Source organism: Peromyscus californicus, unplaced genomic scaffold, assembly GCF_007827085.1.
Source record: "Peromyscus californicus insignis strain IS unplaced genomic scaffold, ASM782708v3 Scaffold_13__1_contigs__length_99412109, whole genome shotgun sequence".
NCBI lineage: Eukaryota > Metazoa > Chordata > Mammalia > Rodentia > Cricetidae > Peromyscus > Peromyscus californicus.
Genome location: NW_026294424.1, coordinates 74,449,500 through 74,472,182, shown reverse-complemented (window position 1 = coordinate 74,472,182; position 22,683 = coordinate 74,449,500). Strand labels below are relative to the sequence as shown.

The following is a 22,683-nucleotide window of genomic DNA, read 5'->3' as shown; positions in this document are numbered from 1 at the left end:
TCTTATTCCATTAGGTTTTACATACGCATTTTAATAGTGTCTATTTTATGTTTCCATTAATTTCTCATCCTAAATAGTTCCCATTATTAATAACTTACAGCCTATGCAGGATTTATTTTTGTAACTGACTGTTACCTCACTAATGGTTTGATTTTCCTCTGAATTTCAGATGCCATTAAGGTGTCAAGTCCAATTAACATATTAGTAATAAGCTGGAGATAACAAACAGGTTAAGAATAATAATCATACCTCAAAGCAGCCTTCAGAACACTGACTTGGGAAGACAAAAACATGTTGCTCTAACTCAAACAGATCTTCCCAGTGCAAAGAAAGAATGAGCAAGAACATGACAAGAACCTCTGTAGCCCCCTTCTCTCAGCTCCACCCGAGTACGGAAGTTGTGGTGTGTTTCCACCATCTTGAAAACCTGTGTTGCTTTGTCCAACCACATTTGTTCCCCAAAAGGAACAGGGAGAATTGCTGCAAGGGTGACACTCAGCCATAATCAGTCTGTATAGAGTTAATGTATACATGTCACTCTATCTGTGGGCACTTTGCCATTCTTGTGGTCCTGTGTGTTCTACCTCACCTTCTCTGTCCTGGTAGCAAGCCCTTGCTGCTGTTTTCCAAGGGATTTGAATTCAATTCTCCAGCTTTTCCTTCCCAGATGAGCATGTGAGACCATTTTAGTAGTGTGTATTTGGAAACCACGTTTTCAGATAACCTACATTTTCTGAACCAATCGTAATAATTCTAAAAAAAAAAAAAAAAAAAAAAATGCCAGTTTGATTGTAGTTTCTCAAATGTTTCAGAAAGGAAAAAGGAGAGTGGAAAAAAAGTATATTCACAATTCACTTTTCCACCAGGTGGACAAGACTTACTGTCAATTATCCAATGATTACATCCAGGACAATGTGCTAGGTACCATAACTGCACCTTAAATTGGCTTTCTTCTTACAGTTAAATTACATTTTATACACACACTCCTTAATTCACACTGTTTTTGTATTTTAAAAGCATGTTTCTGCTCATTAATTGACAGTTACAATTCATGAGCATATTTGTCACCAAAATTACAACACATAAAGGATAGTTTCCTTTGAAAATAAATTACTAACTTTGAAGCAGTAAAATATAATAACAAAATAAGACTTGAAAGACTATCATTAATGTTAGAGATCCCTGATTTAAATTCCGTCCACAGGATTCACTTGATATGTAGATTTGAGCAAGGCATTCATGGTTAGTATTTCTTCCTCCTCTAACATGTAAATCAGCAATAAAAATACCACCTCACAGTTTGAATTTGAGGTTGGCATATTGTATCCTATGATGTTAAGCAACTAAAGAGTGACCAAAATATTTTATAAATTCTTAAAACCATGTAGCAGTACATTTTCCTCATTATTAATTTTCAGAAACATGTCTCCAGGCTCACAGTAATAGAAAAATAACCTGGAATACTATGAGTATGGTTGTAAATTTCCCCTTAGCACCTAATTAGTTGACGTTGAGCATGGCACCTCTATGCATTATGAGCCTGAGTTCTTGCATTTAGAGGGTGCTACATTAAAAACAGAATTTTTGCAGAAAAATTCAATAATGGACCTAAAGTATTATACATGCCATATGCATTCAATAAGTATATTATTCCTTTCCTTAGTTCTTTGACTAAAGGAAGGAGTGAGTGAATTTTTTATTTGGCCATATACTAGGAGAATATTAATGGTACTAGCAATCCTTGGACTCCATTTATTTTGAAGACTTATTTTTTGATTTATAAATTATAAATAGAAAGTTGTTATATTAGTGAGGATATGGAGAACAAGTGAGAAAGAGGAGAAGCAGAGAACTTTCTTGGGTTGCAGGGAAATTCTAAATCTTAAATTAGATAACTCTTAATTGATTGGTTATTACAAGAACACTTAAGAGTGGTGCAATATTATTTTATATTAACATTGTCTCAATTTTTTAAAAACATGGGCAAATCCTACAGTAGTAACTGAAAGGCCATTTGAAAAGTCATGCAGTTCATTTCTATATGAGCTAAGAATTATTAAAAAATTACAGAAAAAAATTAAATGTAGTTACTATTGTGGTTTGAATGAGAATGGTCCCCATGTATTCAGATGTTTGACTACTCTGTCCACTGGTCACACTGTTAGGGAGGTTTAAGAGGTTAGCCTTGCTAGAGGAAGTATGTCGCTAGGCTAGGTCTTGAGGTTTCAAAGGCACAACCCATTTCTAGCTCATTTTCTGTGTTTCCTGCTTGTGGCTGATGATGTGAGCTATCAGCATGTGACTCCAGCAGCCTGCCAGTTTTCCACCATGGCAGGCTTTCAGACTTCTGAAACTATAAGCCCAAATATGCTTTCCTTCTATAAGTGGTTTGGCTATTTTTTTTAAACATAGCAACAGAAAAGTAAACTAATACAGTTACTAATATTTTTATTTTAAAATTATTTTTAATTTTCCTCTTAATTTTTTTTATTGAAAATAGATTTTTTTCATGCAATATATTCTGATTATGGCTTCCCATCCCCCAACTCCTTCAAGATCCTTCCCACCACCCATCTCATCTGAATCCACACCGTTTCTGTGTTCTGTTACTGATATATTCAAGCTAGGAAACTTGCATGAAAATCTAGATACTGTGCTTCAATTTAAAACTCAGAATATCTAGTAAGAGTGGATGCGCATTTCCTCAAAACAATAATTTATTACTGAGACCAAATATAAGTCTCTTACCTTTTAAAGGCATGGGCCCTGCCAACTTGTAACACAAGCCTCACTAACCCTCTCATCCATTCTACCACACTGTATGTAATAGAGCCATTTCACACTTTAAACTTGACCATCCCTTGGAAGGGTAGAAGAAGCCATGTCGTTTTATACCAATATACTGTTACAATACAAAGATTTAACTACAAGGATGCCATCTTACAACCTAAACCTAACCTAAAATTGTTTTCATGCAAGATATTTACTAATAAAGTATTGTGACAATAGTACAACCTGCACATTAGAGACAACACAAAATCATTTTAAAAAATGTTCTATAAAATCTGCATTTTCAATAAACTAAGTGCACTGAATTATTTCAGCAAATATATAAGGCACAAAAGTAAATGGTGAATAAGAAAGTGTTAGTTGTTGATTTTTAAATTAAATAATATTGTCTGCCAACTTAAGGCTCTAAGTATGACACAAGATGCTGCCATCCTTGCTCACATCTTGAGTAACAGCCTCCAAAGGCCAAGCATGGTAAAACAGGTACCAGGACTTTACTTTTAAACTGGTTCTCTTCCACGAATGTCAGATGCCCTTCACAAGATGCTCTAGATGAGAAGAACTTTCTATTGGTGGTCCATGATGTCACCAAACATCCACAATATTAGTCACACTCATTTCACAGATACAAATCAATGAGAGGACATACAACAAAGATCCCGCCAATTGAAGCCCTGAAGGGCTTATTAAAAAGTAGGAAACTGAACACCAAAAGGTTCGAGGAATAAAAGACATGAGAACAGAAAAGGAACAGCAAATTGGAATTAATAAAAAGGATTCATGTATTATTAAAATGTGACAAGTTACAAAACACAAATCCTCAGGCATAAGCATAAAACAATATATATATTTTTTTAAATAAAGGAGGCTATGGATCCCTTCCCTGCCTGTTGCCCTTCAGGAGTTTGTTATTCAGCAGTGTCATCTAAATGAGGAAGATGGGGATATCTAATAAGTGTACTCAATAATATAAATAAACAAGCTGGAAGCCTCATTGCCTGAGGTACACAGGGACATTCATCTAAAACAGTACTGTGGGTGTTCCCTTGAGAACAGCACAACTATTGGATTAAAATCAAATACCATTTCACTACAAAATGAGAAACAAGATTGACTCAGTTACCTGAAGGGAAAACCAGTGCATAAAAGGAATCCTTTAACTCCGTGAATGCTTCAGGAGAAGGGTTACCGCATAAATAGTCGGTCTACAGTTCTCACCAGATGCTACACAAACAACACTGTATCACTCATTTACCTGTACTGTCTGTCACATCTGTGCACAGCAGTTGCAGCTGCTACCCAAATCAGACAATGAATGTGTTCACGCTTGGAAAAACAAGGTGTCTCACATAGTTTCCTCATATGGAACACAATGCCTTGTGAGTGGGACAAGGATTTAGAGTCATAGTTAAGTTCGTACCTTCAAAATCGTAGCTGGGCAAGGTTGACTGCATTTTTTACTTCCCTTGAAATATATGCTTTATAGAACCATTAGTGTTCATGAAATACAATGGTAAAACCATTTATATAATTCACAGTATTTAAGAACACAGAAACACTATTTAAAAAAAGGAAAACCTCAAAAGAAATCTTTGCTAACCTAAAAGAAAACTTACCTTTCACACACTTTAAATGTCACTTGAACTATAAAATATATAAATAAATAAGCAATCAGTCTTTCTAATAAAAATAAATGACTCCAAATAGTCAAAGAAATAACACATTGAGACATATAATGGTATTTTACAGAAAGTTTTTCATCTATTCCTGGGTCTATAAAAAGCCCCCACAGCGGGTGGGACTCCTTAATACTATGTTTGCTAGGGAAGGGGGAAGTACAGATATGAATAAATCAGAGCTTCTCGGTAACACCATGAACTTTCAACACTTACACAGGATTTTCTTGGTCCAGGGAAACATTCTAAGCGGGTAGCATTCATTCATCCTATCATTAGTACTTATCTCGAAATAGGAAGGTGCAGAGAGTGTCAGCAGAACACAGTGATTCTACAGGAAAGAGATATATCTAGGAAGGAAGGGCTGACACCAAGCTTTCTAAGCAAGCAGTCCAGCCCCCAACTCTGAAGCAGGGACTACTGAAGAAGCAGATGATATCAAGTCGCTCCCCCCCATCTCTCTCTCTCTCTCTCTTTCTCTCTCTCTCTCTCTCTCTGTGTGTGTGTGTGTGTGTGTGTGTGTGTGTGTGTGTGTGTGTGTGTGTGTGTTTCTGTGTCTGTGTCTGTGTCACATACACAAAACAAAGGTAATGTATTAATTCCTTAACAACAAGACTCAACTGAGGTGGTCATACTTGTTGATATTTATATTCATTGATTCACTAATGTTTCAGAGTCGCAACAAGATGAATATTATAGTTAATTATACACTGTTATCCTTGAGATCTCATTTACTGTTGAAAAGCTATACATCTTGAAGTGACAAGTACTTCCTACTTGTGATTGCAATGGAGCATTACATTGTTTCAGTAATGCCCTCACCAACAGAGTAAGTGTACAGTTTTCTAGAATGACTGTGCTATAAACATGACCTCATTAACTGCACAAATTCTAGTAGGGTTTTTTTTTTTTGTTAATCAAATTACTTTGTAGTTGTGTCTTGTTATCTAATGAATGAGTCAGAATTTTGTTTTGTATGTGTATTTTCTAATCATTAGCAGTTGACACTGGAATTGTTTGAATGTGAACAACCAAGTCTTCAAAGGATTATACGTAAAATGAAGCTCTGAAAGCTCAATTCCACAAACTCTCCAAATTTTAATTAAAAAATTCTCAATCCTAGGCTGGGAAGATGTCTCTTTGGGTAAAGGGAACTGCCACCAACCCTGAGGACCCAAGTTCAATACTTGGATCACCAAGGTTGAAGGAGAGAACACACTCTCCTCACAAGTTGTCCTCTTACTTTCCATGTATACTATGACACATGGTACACACATGCCCATGTATATGAGCAGGCACACACCCACACAGAATCATACAGTAAATATCTAAATAATCAATAACTTTTAAAAAAATGAGAAAAAGTCCAATCCCTGATTATTAGTTAAAAGCATTAGATCACCTCCCTCAAAGTCTCCATTAGTAGGCTATATGTCACCATCTTAGGCTCTATGCAAATTCTTTCCTCAAACCAGGGACCTGTGATACAGTACCTTCATTCATCCTCCCATCTCTTTGCTTCATATTTTCACCCTATTATTTCTTATCCTCACTCTCTCAATAAAAGCCAAAATGCAGTTACTCAAGGATACAGAGGTTTCATGGAACCTGGTCTCAAACATAAGCTTACATCAATTTTTTTTTCTCGTTTGGTTCATGTTTTCATTAATACCACATTCTCTTTTGCTTCTAAGATGCATGTTGAGACCAGAGATGATGACAATAAACTTTACATTATAATCTGGAAATCACATGGAAAATTATACTCTGGGTAAACTTAATATATGTATAACAGATACTAACAGACACCTTCAAACAATTTCTAGACATTTGCTTCTTGGCTTTGCCAAATTTGATTGGTAAGGTATTGATATTGATTGATAAAGTCTAGACTTTGATTCTTTGGGGAGGGTAATTTTCAAAGCCCAAAATATTGGCCATTAAACATTTGCTGAACCATTGCTGTGCTCCAAATATTAATCGTTATCCTGTGATTATTATTTCAGAGCAGTCTTCCTCAGAACAACTGATATTTATTCTTTTTTTCCTTAGTTCACATTTTTTTTAATTTATTTTTATTTTGCAATACAATTCAGTTCTACATATCAGCCACGGATTCCCTTGTTCTCCCCCACACCTTCCCCCCAGCCCACCCCCCCATTCCGACCTCCTCCAGGGCAAAGCCTCCCCCCCTGATATTTATGCTTACAATATTCAAGAAAATTCTTTTCACAACTGCTGAGTTGGCTTTTTCCCCAACAGGAGAATAAATGGAGACAAGCACTGAGGGAAGATAACTGCTAGCCCTTTTGTGGGAAGTAGGAAATTTTGACACCAGTGAGGATGGCTGTAAGTGTATTTAAAATATTGACACAAGATTGGCAGCTGCTCACATTCTGCCTGAAAGGTTTACTACTGGCAAGGACTCCCAGCAGCTGCTTGTTGGAAACAGGAGAAAACATTTGGACAGTTAGGATAGCCTGATTTCCCCCCCTTAAAATCTGTTTGGCAAAACTTCCTGGCAGTTAATAAGATTCTGTAAAAAAAGATTTTTTTAATATGTTCACATCTCTTTATAAAACTTATATTGCCAGTATAGATAATATTTTCAAAATCTGTGATTTGCACAATCTTCTTATTGCTGGATAATGTCTCTTCGTTTAGTTTGTAAAAATGGAGACTGGATTTCATGGTAATTTTAGTATTCTTAATGAAATGATTCTCCATAAAGAAACTCTCTTTTTAAAGAGATGATAATTATTTTTCCAGGGGGACATTTTTCAGGAAACTGAAATTGTAACAGAGAAAGTGCTCCTTCACTACACTGATAAGTTCAGAATCTTCATTAGGAAATCAATTTAACTATGCTGGGATTTTTGAGAACTCATTCTTAAGCATTAGTGACATTTACAGGCATAGTTCAAGCCTCTTAACTTAGCCCTACAAGAGTCATATGGTATAAACCAGCACAAAGCCATCTCATCCACTCATGACCTCTGTGTAAGATTGTAAGATAACCACTACCCAGGGACATGCAATTTGTATACTCAACTTTTATAATAATTTTCTGAGCATTTCCTTTCCTTAATGGGTGTTCCCCTCTGACTTTAACTGCATTTTCTCACTCACTTGCAAGTAAGACATGGCCTCTGTAGTGCTGCTCCTTATCTGAAGCAGAGCAATCTAAAGGGTATTGATTTATGATGGCTATGTAATTTACACACTCCGCAATTTTCCTGTATGATTTATTCAAAAATAGATTGTACATTAAGCTTGGCATTCATTATCCAAGCCTGTTCCAGTTTCATATTAATCCTGTATCGCATTTGTTTGGAAGATTTATGCATTTCTAGTATATGTAATTTTTCGGCAAATTTTAAAGTATTTGAAAATTCCAAGTAACTCTTTAGAAATATTTGCGCTAAAACACTGGATGAAAGCTATTAACATTAGAAACTTGGAGTTACATGAAGATAAACACTGCTACTATATATGTATGTATACCTATATATGTAATACATAATACATACACATGAGCAACACAGTGAACATGAATTTTAATAGTCACATTTCAATAAAATAAATATGAGCAAAATTATAAGAACTATCTATTATTAATGTGCTATTTGATAGTATTTATAAATCTATAAAATATTCACTCTTCAGCATGCTATGATTTCTTGCCTACCGAAAAAGAAGATCCTAATATCTGATGATTAAAAAAGACAATACATAAGTACTTGACAGATAAGAATAATGGGTAGCCCATAATTATTCTGCCATAAAAATTACATTTCCACAGCAATCTTTTAAGAAATATCCTTTATTGTTTTGAAATTACTAATGAACTATGAAGTTTTAATTATTGCGTTTTGCCAATAACTGAGAAAATACAAGGCATTACTTTTTAAATGTTACCTAGATTCTTTCAATAACTATCTAGATAGATAGATGGATAGATGAGAGATAGACAGATAGATAGATGGATAGATAGATAGATAGATAGATAGATAGATAGATAAATTATACATATATATGGACAGTGATATGTTTATTGATATTAAATAAGTTGTCAAGTCACCAAAGAAAAGTACATATTTTTCTGTAACCCAAACTGAATTAAAATTTGTATGAATTGTTCATATGTTCAAGTTGAAACTGATTCTGGGAAGGAAAACCAGTAAAAACAATAACAAACAAACTAACAAGAGTCAAGTGATAAGCAGAAGGTGGGCACACTCTGTAGATTGGTGCCACCGATTCCATTGGTGATATAAAGCACACTGCCATCAAACTAATCATGGGGTCAGCAGAAGATCTCATTAGTTTTGTTTTCAGAATAAGAACTGAATCAATTGAGTATGGTGACAGAAGCATAGGCCTTCACCTGAGGCATTAATAGAGCACAGGAAGTTCAGCAACACAGAATAGTGAGGACCTGGCATCACACAATGGAATTCCATGAATGTGTACCCATGAGACAGCTTCACAGTGAGATATGCAAGTGAAAACTAACAATATTTATGTTTTTATTGTAATATACTCTAAAATGATGAAACTGAAACATCTCAAAAGAGAGACAGGAAAAATAGGGAACAGATTTCCACCAGAAAAGCGGGCAAGACAAGCCACAAACTAAGAAAATTATGTTCCATTGTACTCACAGATACATCATATAATTAAAGACTACTTATTTAATACTAAGTCTGCTTATTATCTTGAATATACAAAAGTAAAATTCTTTTTACCACTATGCATTAATAGTCTTTCATAATTTATAGCTATTCAAAGGATTGCAATTTTGATTGCCCAGTCACTAAACTACAAAAAAGGTGACATGTGATTAAGTTAGGGTGGCCTCTAATAAATCATTTGCAGTCATTTACTTGGAAATGGGACCTTTTATAACCTTCCCTATTATTAAAACATATCAATCGAATCAACTTAATTTTCAACCCAGATACTGCATTTCCTACCTGCCAAAGCATATAATGGGACTTTAACTAAATATGAGTAATTAATTTTTAACTACAGAAATAAAAGACTCTGCAATTTAAGGACTTGATTTTCTTATTATTTCTAATGTGGAAATGGTTGCCCTGATGGTTATTATTTGGCTGAATGGATTGCAGTGAGGCTCCCTGGGCAGCTGCTGACATAATGACTGATTGTGTGCAGAGCAGAGAATGGGAATGATAAATTTTGAAAGGCTCTGGAATTTGTGAATAACAAAAGTAGCCACAGTTTCGAAAATCTAACCATTTGTTCTCAGCAACAAAAGAAGACTCAAAAGCTTTTGTTTAATGAAATGATTCAAAAACAGGATACAGATGAATTAAGGGTTAGCTCTTACAAGCAGAGTTGAGCAAGAAGCTTGTGTGCCCAAGTAGGAGGACCACAAATGCAGACTGGTAACAGGGAATAAATGGAAATGATCTGATCCTCACTCCTTTCAACAGTATCCTAGTCTCACGGCACTAATATCTTCATTTTTGAAAGCACAAGAAAATTTTACCTAACTTTTGCAAAGACAGTTTAATCATTATTTTGAAACATTCCATTATTAAACTATTACTTAAATGAATTTGTACCAAAATTACCCCCAAATAATTGAAGAAAGAAAAATTAATTACAACCTCTGGCTGTCATGTACACACGTTGCACAGTGTTACGGAAGCGAATCTTCTGATAGCTCAGCTCCTTTGTACATAAAGTGGTTATTTTTAAGACTAAAGTGTGAAATGCAGAGTAAGGGAGCATGGTGGATGAACGCACTCCAAGAACGCCCAGTAACAGCAGCAGGTGTGAGAGGACAGTAACAGTAGTACCATTTCCATTCCAGAGGGAACCTTAAGTAAACCTCACACTGGAAATGAAGCAGTGGGGTTACAACTAAAGTACTACAAAAACTGGTAAGAATTTAAGAGTTCTGTCTCGTTCAAAAACCCTCCTTCTATTAACCTTTACTCTGGCACCTTACTGAAAGGACAATGACTCAAGCAAAAAACAGAAAGACAAATGTTTGGGGGTAGGAATAGGAACTGTTTACATTCAGGTTAAAACCTAAAACTGAGGTAAAATTTTACCACTGCAATTAATAAACTTAATTTCTTAAGATTCCTCATTTTCCTAAGTTTGTATAATAGTCTGACTTCCAACCCCTGAATGAATGGCTGTACATAGCAGCAAACAGATTTTGCATATGCACTGTATTTTTTCTCACGCATTATAATATGAATATGACTTTTATACATCAATTAGTTCCAATTATCTGTACCATAATAAATATTATGGAAATGTGATCTATGTCAGATATCTTGTACCACCTTATTCTCCTTCTTGTGATATGTGATATGGTACAATGTCTACATGAGAGGAAGTCAGGAATTACATAGTGACGTGGTATGGAGTTAGACTGTTATTGAACTAATAGGAGGTATCATCTTCTCTGAAGTGATGGAACATGAAGATGCTGGTGGCTAGATATCAGAAGCAGACAAGGTCAATAGTTGGAATCATACTCGGAGCACCCTCAACAGGGGAAAGTCTTATTTCCAAACGCTTTTGGAAGAATGTTGGATTCAGCAGTTTTTTGTTTTTCTTTATATCTCATCGAAGTGTTGTGGAAGAGGTTACAATCCTGATCCACTGACAAGTCCACCAAAAGAAAAACTGCTTCTCCTCAAGAAATAACAATTTCTGTTCTGGGTAGAGACCTCATATTCCATCTGGATCAAACCCACCACTTTCCTGAGGTATCATGCCCAGGAAGGTGGCCTCACTTTAAGCCATGTCAAGAATAATTATTTTATGAGATAACATACATTTCCTTCCCAGGATCCCTAGCCTAGGATCCAGTCCCTATACGCTACCAGGAAGTTGTCATAAGGTTAACTGGGTCTGTTCACCCTATCATATCACTCTGTATGTCCTGGCTCAGCAAGGGGACACATCCTGCTTCTGTTTTCCTTTAGTTTGTAGGGAGGCTAGCCAGAACCTAAACATGCTTTCTCTGACACTTCTGGCTACCTTACTCTTTCTCTTAAGTTCTGTCGCCTGCCAGTTGGCTACTGTCTTTCATGTGTTCGACTTTTAAGCCTGTGTAACCCAAGTGGCTTTGCTTGTTCCTACTCTCCTCCTCCAAGTAGCTACTGAGATTTATAGTTTGTGTGTTATTTTATTTTTTTATTTTTTATTTCTTTATTTTTCAGAGCTGAGGACTGAACCCAGGGCCTCGTGCTTGCTAGGCAAGCCAAGCGCTCTACCACTGAGCTAAATCCCCAACCCCTCTTTTATTTTTTTAAATGCTAATAAAATTGTCTTTTATCTTCCATTTCAGTCTATTCTTAAATTCTTTTATTAGTTGTATTGAGAAACCCAAATGATGACCCAGAGTTCTCCAGTATCATCTGGTGATCCCAAAGGGACATTAAAATTTCTGGTAACACAGCTAATTTTAATTCTGAATGAGATCCAAGGACTATACTCCTAATGGAGCCCTTTAACATCTGCACAATTAGAATTACTTCCACAAGCTGGGCATGGTGGCACACACCTATAACTGCAGCAACTCAGGAGGTTGAGGCTGAAGGATGTTGAGCTCCAGGCCAGCCCCAGTTACACAGTAGACAAGAAAGGAAGGAAGCAGAGAAGGAAGGGAGAAAAGAAGGCAGAGAGGCAGGCTGGTTTCGTTGTGCTAGTGGATTTCAGTTCCTTGACCATTTTCTTTATCTTCGATGATTTACGAAATTCTTCCAATGACCTCCAACATATTCTTCCATTTGTTCAACACGCAAATCTTTCCCCACCCTTTGATACTACAAAAACCGATTATCCTCACTTCCTCATGAAACATCAGAAACATCAAAAATCATCCACGACTTTACTCCTTAAACTCCTTCAGCAAACATTGACAGTTTATGGTTTTAATTTACCCATGGCTTTACTGCAGGATGCTACCAGCTCAGCAGTAGAAAATGATCTCGAGGACTACATTCTCCCCAGATTCAGAATACATCAGTCGCCTACTGAGTATATTTGAACACTAGGTGTCTATGCCATGAACATTCTGAATTATGCCCCCAGTTAAGGGACTAAAACTATGAGGTTATGTTTTTTCATTTCCAGGGTAATCAGATTCATAATGGCCAGGTTAATGATCTACTAATAATAGGAATTTGAATTCAAATCCCTCCGCTTTCAATTACTTTCTCAGTTCAGGTATACCGGTGCATAAACAGGATGACTCTACTTCGTCATCGTGTTGCCTGAACACAGGAAAACAATTGTTTTGCTTTTCTTTAATTTGGGTTACTTTTCAGTGTGTGAGACTGTGCATTAACATATGCCCGACTTTATCCTCTGTCCTCACAAGCTAACACATCCTACCTGGGTTAAAAGTGCCTTCCATGTTTATGTCGTGCTACCTACTTTGTGCTTGGTGGATATAGATTTCTCTTAGGCATCTTCTTCCACTATCGGCTCAGTTCCAATGCAGTTAAAGGCTTGCTCTGGGTCCTACCCTGTGGCCTCAATCAGATTCTTCTTGTATGTCTTTTTTTTAACAGGTTCTTTATGAGGAGACTCAGCTTCTTCAGTAAATTTTACACTTTTCAGTTCAAGGTCATTTCTGAACCAGTTGAACTATCTCTTGCTTGCTGTAGTGACTTGATGTTACTTTTTTGAGAGTATCCCGCATGCAGTCTTCATGGAGACACAATGTTTTCTTGTACATTGAGCAGACAGATATCCTGTTCAGCTCTTTAGACCCAAATTCTAATGCCTTTTCCAGTGAATTAAGCACCACACTCTATGGAGTCAACTTGTGCTATAAGAGGTGAGAGCACAAATCTACCACACATTTCACATTTATTTTCCTCCTTCAGAATTTCATGGACAGAGAAATGATTCTTTCCATACATCTTAGCAACTTCAGCAAATATTTTTCTTTCCTCATCAAGCCTAAAACATTCACCATTTTACTATTAGAAAACATTTTATGGCTTCTCTTTAACATGTTCAAATTGTGAGTATGTTCATTAATTGGGACATCATTAAATAAAATGAACTAGAATATAAGCACTGTAGTACCTCCATCCTTGTAAGACAACCCAGAAGGCTGGGGTCCCTAACTGGCAGGGAACATATTTTGCATGGATATGCAGGGCAGAAGGATGAATCAGTTGCTAGGTGAGATAGAGCATGCAACTACCCTATATTATCCAGAATAGTGTGCAACTTAAAATACTTGAATTGAGCTGGAGAGATGGTTATTTGCTTAAGAGGGATATCTGCTCCTCCATAGGACCCAAGTGCAGGCCACAGCACCTACTTTGGGTGACTCATAACTGCCTATAAATCCCCTTCTGATCACCAACATACAGTGAAAGACAGAGACACACATATATACTAGTAAGTAAAAGTAAGCATAATCTTAAAAAAGAAAATGACTTAAAATATATGAATTTTTCATTCATATTTTCAGAATATGGTTGAATACAGGGAGATGAAGAAAAAAAGAAAAAAATACCCGATTTAAAATATATGACTTGAAGAAAAAAATCCATTGACTTTTCCTGGGGAATGTCTGCACACTCAAGCTTGGGGGAGCCTTGGAGGCAAACCTGGTGAGCCTGTTTCAGCATATCTGTAAATTCAAAACCATTTTAAAATTTTTAAATATATGAAATGCCTATCTCTAGAATTTTCATTCATATTTTCAGACTATGATGACTACAGGTAAACGAAACCATAAAACCCAGATCAATGGATAACATTAAATTTTTTTTTTTTTTACCCAGAAACATTTTGGAGATCTATTCAGTAACAATTTTTAATGTAACTGGTAAGAGTTCACCCATTTAACCCAAGGAATAGAATGCTTAATAAATTGTGCCATCGAAATATACTATAGTCCACATCAAGCATGGAAAATGCTCACTGTCTATTAAAAATGTTTTTTATAAATTAACGTGTTGGAAACTGATCTATAATTTTCATGTTATTTATACTGACTTGATCAGGGGAGTTACACAGATGTGACTTTAAAACGATGAGTCAAAAATGCCTTTAATCCCAGCACTCGGGAGGCAGAGGCAGGCGGATCTCTGTGAGTTCGAGGCCAGCCTGGTCTCCAAAGCGAGTACCAGGAAAGGCGCAAAGCTACACAGAGAAACCCTGTCTCGAAAAACCAAAAAAAAAAAAAAAAATGGGAATATAAATTATGAGTACTGCTACTTTCAAAAAGTAATAGTTTATAAACATGGCTGGACATGTTTTACACAGTGTTAAGCTGCTGAGTTCTGAAAACGAACGTATACAAAATTGCTTCTTACAATGATAATATATTTTAAAAATATGAGAGTCTTCATTTCCAAATTAAGTTTTAGTAAAGCTTTTTGCTATTTACACTTTGGGAACACACTGTGTTTTGACATGAAGTAATGTTAGTTTTGTGGGAAAAGAAGAACAAGTAAATCCTTTAATTCTAATCCGGTATCTCTCATCCTTACAGTGGATGCATTTTAAATCCTTAAGCAATTTATATATCAAAATATAAGGGAAGACGTTAACTCCCAATGGCTGATCTGGACTTCGTAGATCTACTGAACTCACAAACCTGCTGAAAGGCACACGGGGGTATCTGAGTTTCCCCAAGCCGAGGTTTGCAGACGTTACCCAGCAGGAAAATGCAATGAATTTGTCTTTGTTACCAATTGCAATCTTTCAGCTAACATAGAGATTTGTTCTGAGTCACTCTGCCTTCTGTTTCATTTCCTGTGACTCTCAAACTGTCATGCTCTGGTTCTGAGCTTTCTCCATTATATTCCAGCGTGAGTCTCTCTCAACACCCAATTGACCACAGCAACAGGGGAAAAAAAAAGGCAACAAAACAATGTAACAATAGTACTGTTCAACTAGCTTTGCCTATGTATCAAATCACAGAAATTTAAACTTAACACAATATCTGCCAAAAGATTTATAGATAACACGCGTGTCAAAGACAATGCTATCAAGTCTATACTGAAATTCGTATTTATCTCAAGCTCCGTTAGGTAGTACATAAGCAGAAAAGAATAGTGCCATAGAAACTTTGGTGAAGTATAAAATGTCTTAATGTCTTTTAAAAATGGGAATTACTAACCTGTTTGTTTATTTTAAAAAGTTCAGTATTTTTATGTTTGTTTTAGATTTGATTTTGTTTTTATTAATTATGTATGAAATTGGATTTGAAAACTAAAAGCAGCTTAGACCGAGATTCAGACAGCTGCTAACATGGAAAAATGGCTGAAAAATCCAAATAACAGGTCTACAGAAAAGGAAGGGAAATACTTCCCACTTCCATACTCAGCAGACAATAAGATACCTTTAAAAAAAAAAAAAAGGAATTCTACATGCTACCTATGAACCACATTTCATCAACACATGATGCCTCTGACACATTATTTTACTTAACATTAAGGAAAGTAATGTTGATTGAACTTCTACACTGATTTTCATACTGTATCTAAAGTCAGGTATGTTAAAATGTGAAATAGTGTTCCCTTGGAATGGATAATTATATATGTTCTAGGGGCTGTGTATAAGCTTTTAAATTAATGCCTTATTTTATCCTTAAAAAATGGTAGGCATTTACCTCATCTATAAAGTGGAAAAACTGGCAAAGAGAGATATTGATATCTGTGTTGGTCAACACAACTAAGAAGGTCAAGGCTGGGATTTTACATTAATCCTGGGGCTGGGGTGATGACTCAATGGATAAGACAATTGACCCCCAGCACACATGTGGGGGTGTGGTGTAAGAGCCTGTCTATAATTCCAGTGTGGGACAAGAAGAGGAGGGGAACATGAGGTGCAGGCAGAGATCCCAGGAGCATGATGGTTAGCCAGATTTCGTAAACCATAAGCTCTGGGTTCAGACCTTGTCTCAATATAAAGCCTGGAGAGGATCAATGGGAAAAATCCAGAAATCAACCTCAAGCCTTCAAACACAAGTCATCCATGCACACACACACACACACACACACACACACACACACACACACACATCCATCAAATAAGTGATACAAAATTAATCCCATGTTGACTGAGCCTTCATCAATGCCTACTTCTTGCTAGATAAGGATTTTTTAATCAGCAGAGTTGTTATGAGGTCAGTGTATTAAAAAGTGGGCTTATAAACATATTGATATATATGTATCTATTTACTTTCATCTGTATTTTCAACAAATATACCATTATCCAGAACATTTGCTTCTGAATTTATTAATTTCTCCCGAGCAAATCTAGTTCTCATGTGGAACACATAGGAAAAGCACTTGCTGAGTATATATCCAGGATAAATATAAACATAATAATAATTAAAATGAATCATAAATCTGCACTATGAGTGACTCTAATGTTTATCTATCTCCATTTACAAGGAGAAGAAATATTTTTAATACCATTTAGGGGACAAACAAATAAACTTTAAAATTACCTATGCAAATTCTTTGAAATTATGGAGCTTTCAGGTAAAATATTTTAAAAGCTTTCCTTGGAAATTATATTTCATTAAAAAAATAACTATTCAGAAGTTATGTTTCATGGAAGTCTCTATTAACATGCCAGGTAAGACTGGTTCAGAATTAAAAATATGAAGGGAAATACACCCATCATGCCCACTCTGATATTCGTACCTTCCTTTGACAAGTTAGCTCATGGCTCTCGATATCATGATAGCCAGCACTTGAGTTTACCTTCTATTTCTTCCCCTTCACAGGACCTCTACCAGCTGTGTAGTATGTCTCAGAAGCTCACCAGGACTGCTCTCACTCAGCTTCGTTCATCTGAGGCAAGTGTCCAGTGTTTGATGACCAGCAGTTGGGGGGACTGAGACATAGGAAGCAAAGAAGATGATTTACCTGTCAGTCTCTAAAATGTCTCCTTACCTCATTTTTCAGGGCTTCAAACTGAACCTGCAACCTTAGGAAAACTACTAGTCAGAAGATAAAGCCAAGTCACTCAGGAATACATGTGGTTAAAACGACTCTTGGTTAGCTGGTCAAGAAGGCACCATTGGTCCCACACAATGGTGCAATCTGAAGAAACAGGAGCTTTCTGAGAGCAGGTATGAAAGAGACATAAAAAGTACTTAAGATCTTCACTTTCACAAGCTAGATTAGTTTCTGCCTTCCAGCTACCTCATGGCTTTGGAGATTTTCTCCCTTTGACTCCAGGTCCGTAACTTTAGTATTGACAAAGAAAAGGCCCCAGGCATTATCTTTGCCATTTATACTATTCGCTCCAATAAAACCATAAGCTGTATAGCATAGTCATGAAGGACTGTATTGTAGACAGTCTTAAAAGGAGCAGCTACAAAAGATACAAATTATGAATACATGTACACACCAACATGTTTCAACACAAACAAGATAATTACATACATGTGCAAGCTGGCTATCCATTTGAACAACGTCTTGATTTACAGACACTGGCAGTATTTTCCATATAAGCTATAATTAACGTGACTAGCTTCACAACTATAGCTTCGAAACTTCCGGTTTGTTTAATGTTACTATATTTCCTTTCACAGTCAAATTTAGAATGCTTTATTAACAAAACAAACAGACGTGGTTTAATTTACTTGCTTTCCTGGGTTATTTTGTACTTCAGTCCTGATGAAAAAATGAGTATGTTTCAATAAAGCTCTAGGTGGTTTTAATTATGAAATAATTCTAGGCTCTCTATAAGTTAAACCTATTTTGTCTATTGAGCCTCATGTTGACTTCAGTATTAATTAGAGCTATATTTTTCTACCGTATAAACTTTAGGCCAACCAATAAATACTGAAAAGCAGTATTCCTGTATTATCGAAAATACCACAAGTTAAAAAAAAAAAAAAGACATGTGATACCTTCAACAAAAAAGTATATCCCTAACAAGCAAAAAGTCATCATGTTATATAAAGTTATAAGCTATCCTTAAGAATTCAGATGAGATATAACATATTTAAAAATCTTCCCCTAGTTTTAAAAATATAGCTCATCAGAGAGAATATCCATTTTTATACTTCTGCTTTAACAATAGTCATTTTCAAATACTTGAAACAACACAATAACAAATTGGTATCTTATTATGAGACTATTAGTTTGACCCTGTGATTAAACTATTGAGTCATTTACTCAACCTGTATATGCATAGTTACTCAAATAAAATGCTAAGCCTTCAAAAATAAAATAAATATAGTAAGAGTCTTCAAAACTAAATAAATATAGTAAAGTTCCTATCTGTAAGGAATCATAAATACATGGATACTAATTTTTCTTTCTCCATTTTCTAATGTCTCCTTCCCATCATGATCAATATTTTCACTAGTGGCCACAGTTATTTAAAAGATAGCAGACAAATGGATGCAACCAGAAGAAAAAAATCATCCTGAGTGAGGTAACCCAGACCTAGAAAGAAAATTATGGTATGCATTCACTTATAAGTGAAGACTAACTGTTAAGTAAATGATGATAAAGCTACAATCCACAGACCTCTTTGGGAAAGGGAATGTGGGTGGACTGGGGCATGGATGGAGACATGAGTGGGAGAGATCAGGTGTGTGGAGAGGGAGTTGGGGAAAGAGTATTGGGAGAAGACAGCTGGAATTGAAGGACTTTTGAGGGGTGATGTGAAAACCTAGTTCAGTGGAAACTCCCTGAAATCTATGAGGGTGACCCTAGTGAAGGCTCCTAGTAATGGAGGATAGGGAGTCTGAACTGGCCATCCTTGGTAGCCAGGCAAGACTTCCAGTAGTTAGCTAGGGTTGTATTTGGTAGAGTTGCTGGTGGAGTTCTTGAACTAGGGCTTCCCATGGAGATCCCCTAACAACCCAGTCTCATGCTAGGACAGAGGATCACTGTCCTAAAACTGACAGCAGGGCCCCATTGCTGAAGACAACATCTGCACAACTCACTGGAAATAGAGAGCTCAAGCTGGTGCCTGCATGGAGCCTTGACCCCAAGGTACTCTGCAGGCTATGGAAAGAGAAATCTGGACACCAACCCAGCCACAAAACCCTCCACCCACAATATTATAGACTACTTAATAGGCACATGAAGTTGCACCAGACTTCTTTCAGAGTGAAGGGGATTCAATACCCATTATTAGCTGCATATGGTGGTGCACACTTGTAATCGCAGAACTCAAGAGGCTAAAGCCAGAGAGTCAGAATTCAAGTCCAGCCTGAACTAAAGAGTGAGATTCAGCCTGAATAATTCCATGCAATATTCCTTAGTCAATTTTTAGAAAGTTATCCAAAAAACATGGAAGAAAAATATGACCCACAGATACACAGTTCCTAAGTGCTGTTGACTCTAGTATGAGTCCAGACATTGTCTCCTACAGCATAATAAAAAATTACCTGTATAATTAGTATTTGCTCAACCTTACTATAGACAATATTCAAGTTGAGAATCCCTTGTATGTCAACATTTAAAGATTCTCCTAGTTAAAGGTTTAAAAAAACGTATTTAGAATTTCTCATTCTGATGGTGTAAGAAAAAAAAGTCATATAACTCAAAATGACTGCCACACTATAGTATAAATTACAGCTATGCTGTAAAGATAATTATTGCTGTAATGTATATCCTTATAACCTACTGTATAGTATATAATAGTCTAAATGTTGCAAATGACCAATCAAACAAAATTATTTATGTCAGTTTTGAAGTTTGGTACAATTATAATTATCTTATTAAACATAAATTGGGGAAAAGAGAAAGATGGTATGAAACATAATAAGCTAACATTTCTGGGATGTTAATATTTCTCATTGATGAATTCATATATATTTTACAGAGTCTATGCTGAGTAACATTTTCATGGAATATGCTCAGTAACATACATCTGAGCCTATGAAAAGAAAAAAACTCAAAATCCAGCAACTGAAAGGAAGATGCGGCTGTTTTAAATTAGTACAATTCCTCTTCTATGGTACATACTGAAGTCTATACATCTGTGTAAAACAATAGTCCGTATAGCTAGGCATCAGAAACTTTGTTTATGTGTATATACATAAGCATATATATATATATATATATATATATATATATATATATATGTATATATGTATACCTTTCCTTAACTTTTGCATTATTTTTCAACCCTCCTGCTCACCAGTGACTTGGATAAAGAAATATCCTCAAAAGGTAAATTTTGAATAGCCAGTTTTCAAACATGAAAAAAAAAACCTCACTAAAGTGCCTGCACTGTCCTAAAAGTTTAGGAAAAACGCTAGAACTAGACCAAGAAAAAGTAGATCTCAGAAACAATTTTCCAAATTTTCCTTCTTACATTCAGGCCTCTACACAAAACAATAGGAGCTATTTCTTGCCTATTTTAAACAGTGTGGAAGACATTATTTGGCCACAAAGATATCCTCTCATTATACCTTGTACAGCTCCTACTCTCAGGAATAAAGAAGCCAGATATATTTACCATCCTGTATCAGGGCAAAGCATTATTATGTGAGCTGACTCTAACCAATGGGTCATGAGAGGCCTTCACTGGGTAACTAAGAAAACAATCAGACACTCTACCATACTCTTGCCAGTGAATGATGTCAAATCAGGCCCTCATACCAAGATACCTAAAAGCAATGCCACCACAGATTAGGAAAGAATTGTCTACCAAAGGCATTGAAAGCATACAGGACATCATGAATGCAGCCTGTGGGGCCACACAGAATCCAAATTATTTTTGACATCCCATTAAGAAACACGTGCCCTTTTAATTAATGTCTTTGTTAACTTGGTCTTTAGTAGCACAGTTAAAAATGTTCTACAACTAGAACTATTTATTTGGTGAGATAAAAATATCTTAGTGATAGGGTGAGAGATGTTTCTGAGAGGGGAGGAATACTTCAGGCACACATCACAGAGCAAGGTGTTCCTGGTAAAACCTTTTTACCCTAGACAGTACACAGGAAGGGATACCCTTCTCCTAGCAGCCCCAATTGAAGGGAGTCCAAAACAATTTCTACTTTAGTGAAAAGCAGTAGCCTACCCAAGTTCAAGGAGCATGGTCTCTTGCATACTAAATAAACCCGCCATGCAAAATGCATTTACTGCTTGTGTGTTGTTCTTATAAAATGAGACAGGCTTGCAACCTTTATGATTGCCAAAGCAAACAGAGGCTCTATTTATCAAAAATGAAAAAAAAAAAACCTTACAATTAGAAGGAGGAGGTGGGTGGTGAAGGAAAAGTAATATGCAGATGAAGGAAACAAAAGAAGAAAAAGAAAATGTATATAAAACTACTGAATTGAAAAAAAAAAACAATGCATTTCCTGAATTTGAAATACAATTCCCACATTATGTATCTAGAAATTATGAGCAAGAAAGAATATTGAAACTTCATTCTTGTTGCTTTTTTTTAATGCGAGTCACAGAGAATGTCAAGAAACAATATGTTTTTAAATCAGTGAATGTAGTGAACCCTACATGGCTTCCATGGACAGGGAAGAAATCATATTAAACTGAATCACTGTGCTAGCCTAGTCTCCCAATTGCTGGGTAATTATATTTAATTTGTTAATTTGCCTCAAATACAGAGGTACCACTTTAAGGTCAAACAGAAATTTTCTCTTCATTTAATTAACTTCTACCACTATCTTAAGATATTTCAATAATTTCTATAAAGCAAAATTTACAATTTACTCCCAGAAAATTATAATGTCTGCAAGAAATAAGAATTCTTTTAAAATCTCCTTGCTAAGGGAAACTAGTTTTCATGGCAAGATGAAAATCTAATTATTGAAAAGCCATTAAACAGGTAGCTTCAAACTCCATTAAAAAATAGATTCCTAAGATTGGCATAAATCTATCATTGTAAACCATGTACACTATTCTATGGGTTCTAACAGCTAAGCCAAAAAGATAAGTCAAGTTTTAACTTGTCATATTTTAAAAATACACTATATTCCAATGCCAAGATACCATAAACAATTGACCAACAAGATTAACTCCGTAGCTAAATAAATCGAAGTACTTTAATATATTTAAGCTCCAGTTGTGTTATTTAAGGGACCCTGAGCAAACTAAACACTGTTCTCCAGTTCTCTTTTGAAGGAGCTATAGAAGACAAAGGAAGTAAGGCAGGGGAGGAGGAGGGAGTGAAAGAGGGAGGGAGAGAGGGGTGAGGTCGATAAGGAAGAAGAGGAAAAATGAAAGTTGAAGGTAACAAGTAAAGG

At 35.9% G+C, this 22,683-nt stretch overlaps 1 protein-coding gene across 36 annotated transcripts in view; it reads right to left on the bottom strand.

The window, feature by feature from the left end:
* Positions 1–22,683, bottom strand: part of Adgrl3 (adhesion G protein-coupled receptor L3) — a 754,357-nt gene that overhangs the window by 640,465 nt on the left and 91,209 nt on the right. For 2 of the 36 annotated variants that reach the window (XM_052735248.1, XM_052735251.1), the window contains one exon: positions 17,204–17,336. The exons of 33 other annotated variants lie outside the window; for them this stretch is intronic. The gene's annotated coding sequence lies outside the window, so the exon portion shown is untranslated. Of the gene's footprint in view, positions 1–17,143; positions 17,181–17,203; positions 17,337–22,683 lie in introns of those variants that run through there. One more of the 36 variants, XM_052735249.1, reaches the window with a different exon arrangement.